The following is a 10,249-nucleotide window of genomic DNA, read 5'->3' on the forward strand; positions in this document are numbered from 1 at the left end:
TACATATGTTGTAAAATAAGTTTCAGTTTATACCAGCAACTATTAGATTTATTGTCTGCTTATACATGTTCATGTCCTGGTGGTGGGTGGTCTTGCAGGGACAACTGACACAGCGGGTGCAGGGGTTCTGACGGTGACACGATCTTCATACTTAATAGTGATTTCTTGAACCTTCATGTTTGGTGTGAGGAACTGAGCGAGAGTGTCAACTCCGTCCCTACCAACTCGGTCGAATGGGTATCCCATTGACTTGGTATCGGGGTATTTCTTATCCTGAATACCACAGAAACTGTCGGCATCGTTGCAAATACCAGAAATATCCTGAACAATTTTATCGTATTCATAATTTGATACCATGGCGAATAAATCAAATATCATGCCCTTTTCCGTTCCCCTGGGTACGAGCATGTGCTGGGGCCAACCGCATCCGCAGAAATTGAATCCATAAAGAGCTGGGTCCTCATCAGTGGGACGATTTGCATCCAAACTCCGGAAAGTCCTTTCATACGAAATGGTGACAGAAGATTCATTGGAGCTACGCCTGATAGTATTAGCACCCGGTACAAGGGTCACTCTGAATTTATCCATTTCCATCATTAAGTATCTTTGTTCATTGAAATTCATAATGGCACCCTTATCATTAAATCTTGATTTGAATCATTAAGCCATGAAAATACGCATATATCCAACTAATTGTCGATTAGATCCATTATTAACATTAATAACTTAGTTAAACTGCTCATTTTGAAGATGAGTAAAGCGAACCAAAACTGCACTTCTTGGCGTAAAATCTAATCCGCGAGACAAATCCACATCGCTCTGTTCCCAGTGAGTAATGAGTAGGTTCGCTGGTTTATTATCAATTGTGACCTGTACATCAGTTACGCTTACGTTAGGGAATTCCAACTGTGTTACAGTATATTTAGGTTGTTTGTCCTTATGGGATACGAATATATCATTGACATAATTATGCCAACGATAGAATATTGGATCTCTCATAGCAGTTGCAGTATCTGACATCACTGCAAAAGGTTCCAAGAATCTGCCATCCGGATCATGACATCCAGCAATAACCATGTGTCCAAGGTTATGAAGAGTCTCGTACAGAGCTCGATTGGGGGACAGCATAGATGCCTTTACAATATCACCGAGAACATCGATACCTGTCGTTTCTGTTAAAGGTTAAACCCTTTTCAATGGCTTCCTTAATATTCTTCGCCCACTGTTCGAGGCTATTTATTCTAATGACAAACTCACGGTCAATATCTAGGACAATTGTAATGTTTCCTAGTCCTCCTTTCAGTTTAAAGTTTAAAGCTCGGTCAAATTGGCAAAATTGAGAAATTTCAAAAAAAATTACCTGATGTCCAAATGACTCTGAAATCTAGCTACGTCTTATACAATACCGCTTATCATGACCCTATTTAGGCTTCAACATTATAAAGCCTTTACCTACACGTGAGTGGAATGTATTTTTTATGTTTAAAGTTATTATTATTTCTTGTAATGAGTGATAGTTCTAGGTAAAAACACTTATTAATTTTCTACTTATTTTTATTTAATTTTGAAATGTGTGTCGGCCTTGAGCAAAATATATATGTATATATGACGTCATCTTTGTTTTGCCTCGCCCCCCGCTTTTTCTCGTTTCCCGCTTCATATATGTATAGTATGTATACATTTTAATATGGATAAACCATCATCATAATTGTAGGTGAGTATTATATTTTCTTGTGATTTTGTGATTTTTGTTATTAAATAGCAACTTCGAAGGTAAAAATAAATGTTTGTACAGAAAAATAAATATTTAACAAATTATAAAATGATAAATTCAAAAATATTATCATTTTATATTTTTAAACAAATCATAAGATTGTTCAATTAAAAAAATATTAATTCGAAAAAGTTTATTAAAATTTAGATGTTTAAAATTTAAAAAAAAAAAACAGAATGGTGTACAGTAATAATAATAATAATAATAAAATAAGGTTTATCATAATCGTCCAATGAGTACGGTCCAGGTCATTTTGTAGCAACGGAAGAGATAATATTGGGCCAATGAATTATGGTTTAGTTGGTGCGGGAGCAGGTGGTTTTGCGGCAGGAACAACTGATACAACAGGTGGAGGGTTCCTGACGACAAGGCGATTCTCGTGCTTAATGGTAATTTCTTGAACCTTCATGTTCGGTGTGAGGAACTGGGCTAGAGTATCAACTCCATCCCTGCCAACTCGGTCGAATGGGAAGCCCATCGATTTGGTATCAGGATACTTTTTATCCTGAATACCGCAGAAACTGTCAGCATCGTTGCAAATACCAGTAATATCCTGCACAATTTTGTCGTTCTCGTAATTAGACACCATGATGAAAAAGTCAAACAGCATTCCAGTTTCGGTTCCTCTGGGAACGAGCATATGCTGGGGCCAACCACAACCGCAGAAATTAAATCCATAAAGAGCTGGGTCGTCATCCGCTGGTCGATTAGCATCAACACTGCGGAAGGTCCTCTCGTAAGGAATGGTTACAGAAGAATCGTTGGAGCTACGCCTAATGGTATTATTTCCTGGTTTCAGCCTCACACGGAATTTATCCATTTCAATCATGAAATACCTCTGTTCGTTGAATTTCATTGCGACACCCTTTGCATCAAATCTAGGAGCCATGAAAATTCGAGCGTAACCAACTAATTGCTGGGTACCTGCATTTTTGACATTAGCAACTATGTTGAATGTTTCGTTTTGAAGGTGGGTGAATCGCACTAAGACTGCGCTTCGAGGAGTGAAATCCAATCCACGAGAAAGGTCCACATCACTCTGTTCCCAGTAAGTAATAAGCTGGTTAGCTGGTTTATTGTCAATTGTAACTCGCACATCTGTGACGCTGACATTAGCGAATTCTAACTGCGCTACAGTATATTTCGGTTGTTTGTCCTTGTGGGATACGAATATATCGTTGATATAGTTATGCCAACGATAAAATATCGGATCTCGCATTGCAGTTGAGGTATCTGACATTACTGCAAAAGGTTCTAAGAACCTACCATCAGGATCATGGCATCCGGAAATCAGCACATGTCCTAAATTGTGAAGAGTTCCGTAAAGTGATCGATTTGGTGATAGCATAGATGCCTCTACCATATCGCCAAGAACATCGATTCCAGTCGTTTCCGTTAAGGGTACTTGAACTCCTGCTCTAGTGACCGCGAAACCCTTATCAATCGCATCCTTAATATTCTTTGCCCACTGCTCCAGAGTATTAATTCTAACGACAAGCTCACGGTCAATATCTCTGAGTGGAGTATTGACTTGTCTACCAGGCCATGATTGAGTTGATATTAAAACGTCTAGTTTAGGAAAGTATCCTTCTTTGATAGCATCTCTCAAATTGTTAAAGCTCACCACTTGCGGAAGATCATTAGCAAATCGTTCCGCGTTGTATCTTGCTAAGACCTGCTGGTGCATGTAATAAAACAGTTCTCCCCTTCTATCCTTGGCGACAAGTTCACGTCTCTCGGCTCCTCCGGGGTATACCAAATGCCAGTGCCAATGATGAAGATTGATTCCAATATCTTCTCGGAAGTAGGCAATCTTTTGTTCAGGTTCTTTGGCATTCGCAGTGAATTCTCTTGGAAGGACGATCGGTTCGCGAACTTCTTTGGGAATAACTGCCGCTTCTTGGCGTGCAGAAGCAAAAGCAGAGTTCTCGATAAACTTTCCAGGGAAGCACTGGAGGAAGTTAGGGATAGATATATCACGCGTATCTGTCCTATGAAGAAGAGCCACCGAAAGAGCATAGTTGAATAGGTACGGGTTGATTCTATCGTGGCAGTAGGCTGCGACACCGATCAAATCAGAAATACTTTTCTGGTCCATAAATATTTTAATAAGTTTCTCGGCAAACTCAATGTGCTCATCACGGAACAAACTGAAATGAGCCTTCATTCCCAACTTTTGTGGAATCGATATATCCGGAAGACTGATGTTCTTTATCGGAATAGGAATTCTTGGAGCGTTATCGAAACGCTTCTTGATTTTCTTCCGAAGAATTCGGATGCGTTCTTGCAAGAATCCATCGGGAACGTCGAAAATGGCCTTGGCATCGTTGCCCCTCGGAGTTAGGAGTGGCTCTGTAGGCCTCTCAAACAACAGTTGCAAAATAGCCTTATTAGAATAGGACATTTTGTAATTGTAACGAACACAGTAGAAGAAACTCAATTGATACTTTGTAAGATTTGGTACAAGTTATATACTCTATGATAGACAATTCGTGCTATGTGTAAATTCGGTATAAATTATCTATTATTTAGATTTTTTAAGTCGTATGTGTTGCGGTTATTTTTTTTTATCCTACTTTACATTTCTAAATCTATTTTGATAAGTAGTGAAGGTCACTTTTATATCAACACTGATAATGTACCTACCTATTCATAACTTCAAGTCGTCTTTGCATGTTGAAACATTAAATAGTAAATAGTCAGTTTTTATCTAACTAGCGTTTACGAATTTTTTGACGGAAATGAGTCGCTATTTATTTTAAATAAAAAAAATAAAGAAATGTCTGAAATAGTATTTTTGATTATTTAAAAAAATTATTAAGCATCTTTTTTTTACACTAATCCAAAAACTGACTATATCATCAATTTGATTCACTTTTTTTAATATTATAAAAAAGTATGCATGCTCAACGTTTGAGATGAGTGGCATATTTTAAAGCTACGGTGTTATTTCAATAGTTTTATTAAATTTTAATTTATATAGACATACATGGAACACGTGGCCAAGACAAAATTGCTGGAATCGCAACACCAATTGAGCTAACTTTACTTTATCATTGGACGAATGTTAAAAGGTCTCTGTCCAAGCGGTCAGACTATGGAATTAATTACCTCTCCTTGTAAAAAATGCACCTTCTCTAATAACTTTTAAAAACGTCTGAGACATTACTTAGAATCCTTACTATCCATCAAACCTCCTCCCTTAGTTTTTCCCTCTACCTCCTTCCTTAAACTCACTTTTTCTTTTGCTCTCCTTATTATCATCTTTTGTTATTTATGTTATTTTATATGTTAATTTATAATTTGTTTTTTTTAATGTTCAAGTACTTTCTACCCTCTAATTGCAAACAGCTATATTTGGTATCAAACGTTTTGATCAATATCACTAGTCTATTTTTGGTTGGTTGGAAGATAATGCTTTTCAGCAATAAGCCCGCCAATGTACTTATTTATTTTCTGAACATGAAGTTAAAAAAAATAAAAATAAAAGGAAAAGTAACGATATTTTGACCAAAGTAATTCTAAGAAATAGGTTATAATATTATCACTATTATTCAACGCATTATTCAACACTATCTATGCCATTTAAATACATACTTGAAATAAGTACTTAAATTTTCATCACTAATTTGAATTATTTTCGAAACAAGTGAATTACTTGAACGACTGTCAATCATCGAATAATTCATGTAATCAATTGAATAAATCGATTATGCTTATTCGATTTATCCCACCATTTATGCGTATCGCGTTAATTTATTATATACATTAGAGAACAATTTGGAGACATCTAGAATTTAATAAAAATTGGTTTTGCCATAACCTCTACAAACGAATAATATATTTACAAAATCAGATGAATTTCTTAAGGGACTACTGTCAAAAACCCGTTGCTATGAATAATATTTAAAGATATTTTTTCACATACAAACTTTGTATCCCGTTAGTACCATGTTTAGATCGATGGAAACTGAAACTGCCTGATTAAATTTTATATAAATGGCTAATAGTATTTATTCAAACTGTTGTCGAAATTAAATTTTGGATATTTTGGTTTCAAAATTTTAAAAAGCGTTAGCTCTAATTTAGGTTGACTATCCTCTAATTTATGTTGTATTCGTAAAAACAGTGTTATTTTTCAACATTTTGTTCATTTCTTTTTTCTTACATAACAAAACCAGTATTACTTATTGTCAAAACTTTAAAAATTTATGTGTGCTTGATCTTTTTTGTCTGCCTTCGTAGTGTTATGGTCAGCATGCTCGGCTATCGTTCTGGAGTTCCCGGGTTCGATTCCCTGGGGGGGTGGGGTCAAATAAATGTAAGTGATTTTTTCACTGTAATATTTATTCAATATCACCCTGGATTGGTACCTGATCACCTTTTCCTCATTTGTTGACGATCAAGATAACATTGCGTTTATATGATGCAGTGCCCTATGCACCATTGGAGTGCGGATAAGGGTTTGGAGAACTGACATTTTTAGATTTAAAAAAAATTGGGCCGATCATGACGGTGATTGTATTATCGTCAAGAAGTATTTCTGACGTACAGCAGCAAAAACATCCAGAAGGCGGTATCTGAGGATAAATTATTATTTGAGATGTATGTCACCATTTTGTGGTTTGCCAAAATTTCATGTAATAACATCCGACAATATCCGGTTCTTATCTGACCACCTGGCGCCAAAAATAATAAATGTTTTTCAAATATCTTTCTCTATCTTGGTCATATTTATTTCCGGCCGCAAAAATAATGAAAAAATATTTTTATGATTTAAACAATAATTAAATCAACAAGACTAAAGGTAGATGGATTGATATACTTCTTCTTCTTCTCTACACTATATGTTACGGGTGATATTTAGTCTCCTGTCCAAGTACTCTTCAGCTGCCCACATTTTATACCATGCTTCATCAGTTTCCACTCCATTTCGTACTATACTCTATCATGCTCATGAAAACAGTTCATTTACCCTTTTTATATGTGAAAAAAACAGATTTATTTTTGATTTTTCGCATTTGAAAAAAATGCATAAAGAAGGTAAAAATTTAATTGAATTTTTATGAACATTTTTAAGACCTCATTAAAATAAAATAAAGTTTTTAATCAATCGACCTAATAATATTTTTTTTAAAATTATTTAATAATTATAATTGACCTAAATTCTACTAATTTACTAATTGGCCGATTCTACTAACTTTGAAAATAAAATAAAATAGTGAACAAATCTCTTCTGTCCTTGTTCTAAATGCGTAAAATGTTAACTTTATTTTAGAGTCATTAAAATGCAATTTATATTAATTCAGAAATCAGAACGTGGTTACCAAAGGCTACCGATTAAATATGGGTTAGTTAAACTCGGTAAAAGGGCTATATGTGCATTCCACTTCAACTTTGTGAGTAAAAACAAACAGTTCTAATGGAATTTTCTCAATTAAACCCTTTTACAAAAGAATTTTTTGTATGGTGTAAAAATCAAAAACGAAGTACCTGATTTATCTTTGTTGACTATCAATTAAAAATCTTAATATAAATAACTCCTGAATCCTGAAAAAATCCAGATTTTGAGAACAAATATTGAAAAACACAAAAAAATATAATAACAAAAAAAAATATTGCTTTCGAAGGGGCACCTAGTGTAATTGTAGCATTCAGCTCATAGCTACCGCGCTGGAGGTTCTGGGTTCCCAGGGGTGTCAAAGTAATTGTTATTGATTTTTCACTATTTATTTAATGTTTATTTAATTTTATCCTGCACTGGAATTCGAAGAGGAGGTCTGGTCACCTTTCCTTAATATAATTAACTATCAATAAAACTTGGTATGATCAAATATTTAAAATATTTGAAAGTAATGAGGTATAATTTTTTAAAATATTTTTTGAAAAAAAAATGAAAAACTGACATAATAAAAAAAACGTGAATCGAGTTAAATACACAAAAAGTCATCTTGCATTGCTTTCATTAGAAATACATAGCATTACAAGATAGAGGACCTCTGTATAACATGCATGTAATTCGTAAATTTTAGATTTTTCCAGTTTGGTGCAAATATTTGGTGCTACTACTTGGGTGCGATTAGTTTGGTGAATTTTTCGCAATGCTTTTTTTTAATTTTGATTAAGTAATCATATATGTATGTTAGAGTGCCAAATAAAAATTCTGTCTAATCAAGCCGGATAGCTGGAACGGTGTCGGATTTTGCAGCCAGCATTTCATCGCGCGGTAGTTTGTAGTTAATTTTTCTGCCGCTTGGCGGAGCGCGGCGCAGAGAGGGTTCCGTGACAGCGCGGGAAAACGGACAAATCGTTCCATCATGGCGGCAGTGGCCGTCATTAATTTCTTCAAAATTAAAATTGTCTGTTTAGACGAGGTCATAGATTATCTTCAGTAGCCGTGACGCGCATCCATTACTCATCCGGAAGGGTGCAATGTCCGAGCCACTCTTCCCTCTTCAACGGTTAAAAATGTCACGGCAATATTGGCGCTTATTTAAATACTATTGCAGTCGGCAAATTGTGTATTTTAATTGTGTGCACCTAAGTGGTTGAATTTCATATTAAATACAATTTTACAACTCCTTAATGGATTTTATTGAATTTCATACTAGGATTTTAAGACTCCTTCATGAATTTTGTTGAATTTCATATTACCTAAGATTTTAAGACTCCTTCGTGAATTTTGTTAAATTTCATACTAACCAAGATTTTAAGACTCCTTCGTGGGTTTTGTTGAATTTCAAATTACCTAAAATTTTAAGACTCCTTCATGGATTTTGTTGAATTTTATATTAATAAAGATTTTAAGACTCCTTCATAGATTTTGTTGAATTTCAAATAAGCTAAGATTTTAATACACCTTAGTGGATTTTGTTGATGTCATATTAACTAAGATATCATCACCTTTGATACTAGGAACTCGAAATCAAGCTTACTTAAAGAAATTTTTGCACAATATTGTACAAATACGGGCATGCAACCCTGAGTACTTAAACCTTTTGCTGTTGTTATTCTATTCCTCTTCCTCTTCTATTCCTATTTGCAGTGTCATTCACTTAAAGCATCTTTTTATAAAATAACAGATTTAAAACAAAAAAATAATAATAATAAAACAAAAACAAAAAACAAACGAATAAGCTCGCAATTGTACGGCAGTTTTTATTTATAAAGACAGAATATAGAATATAATACCACTCAGCGAACGATATAAAAACCCTACAAAATTCAATATGTTTTCGTTGACTTTTGAAATTCTATACCTATGCAGAGTATTCTCTTGTGTGTTTTTACCGACAAAATTGCAAAAACCGCAATAATAATAAGCTGTACCATTTGGTCGTAAACGAAGCAAAATATTATGTACGTTGTTTTTGTAGGTTGTTTTCGCGCGTAGGGGAAAACGTTGTACATTGAACTCATTTTACTTTGAAAGTATTTTATGCATTTGTTTATTTACTGCCAAAACCTATGAAATAAGTAGAGTAAAGTAGTCGAAGTAAATCAGATTGTTACAAAATACGCTGACGGAATGTTAAGGCATCGTGGCGTAGTTGAAAAGGCGAAAAATTAATTTCAGGGATGTTTGTGCAAAATTACCAACACTTTCATTTCCTTTCCCTATTAGCTATTCTTTATATATTGCCGGTTAAATGCCAAAGGGCCACAAGCGTAAACGGTTAATTTTACAGGAGAATCCATCAAAGTCTTCTTGGCGATATTTTTACATTAAAAAAATATATATCTAAGTGATACATCTACGTATTATTTATCATTCGATGTGTATTTTAATGCTTAATTAATTTATTATTAAGCAATTGCAGCAGCTTGTATCAACGAAACTAAAATATCACATGAGTCCATTTTGCTCATAAAAATAGCCGTTGAATCTTTGAATACATTAAATAAAACGCCACATAGAAGAATATGGAAGTCCCAGCATTTACAGGGAATATGACCGTCATAGGCTTGGTGGTTAAGTTATCACTTTACACATGTGTAACATTCACCAATTCTACCCATGTCATATATATATATATATATATATATATATATATATATATATATATATATATATATATATATATATATATATATATATATATATATATATATATATATATATATATATATATATATATATATATATATATATATATATATATATATATATATATATATATATATATATATATATATATATATATATATATATATATATATATATATATATATATATATATATATATATATATATATATATATATATATATATATTTATATTTATATATATATATATATATATGCACCGTTGTTGGATTTAATCCAGGATTCGGACCTAGCATACAAATAGAAAGAGTCTTTGTTTAATTTGCTTTGAGTCCAACAAAGACGACTGTTGTGAACTATTCCATATTCCATATTCGTCTATGTTGAGATGTAAATTAAAAAAAAAAAAAATAACTCCTAAGCGGAGAT

General features: G+C 33.5%; 2 pseudogenes across 1 annotated transcript; both read right to left on the reverse strand.

The window, feature by feature from the left end:
• Nucleotides 1–69: 69 nt before the first annotated feature.
• On the reverse strand, nucleotides 70–1,615 carry LOC148303171 (phenoloxidase 2 pseudogene; annotated as a pseudogene).
• Nucleotides 1,616–1,898: 283 nt separating this feature from the next.
• LOC148303172 (phenoloxidase 2 pseudogene) lies at nucleotides 1,899–4,197 on the reverse strand (annotated as a pseudogene). The gene has a single exon (XR_015838512.1). The product of XR_015838512.1 is annotated as a phenoloxidase 2 pseudogene (transcript).
• Between the last annotated feature and the right edge of the window lie 6,052 nt (nucleotides 4,198–10,249).

Source organism: Brachycentrus maculatus, unplaced genomic scaffold, assembly GCF_059751285.1.
Source record: "Brachycentrus maculatus isolate JH-2025_06_01 unplaced genomic scaffold, ASM5975128v1 h1tg000382l, whole genome shotgun sequence".
NCBI classification, from domain to species: Eukaryota; Metazoa; Arthropoda; class Insecta; order Trichoptera; family Brachycentridae; genus Brachycentrus; species Brachycentrus maculatus.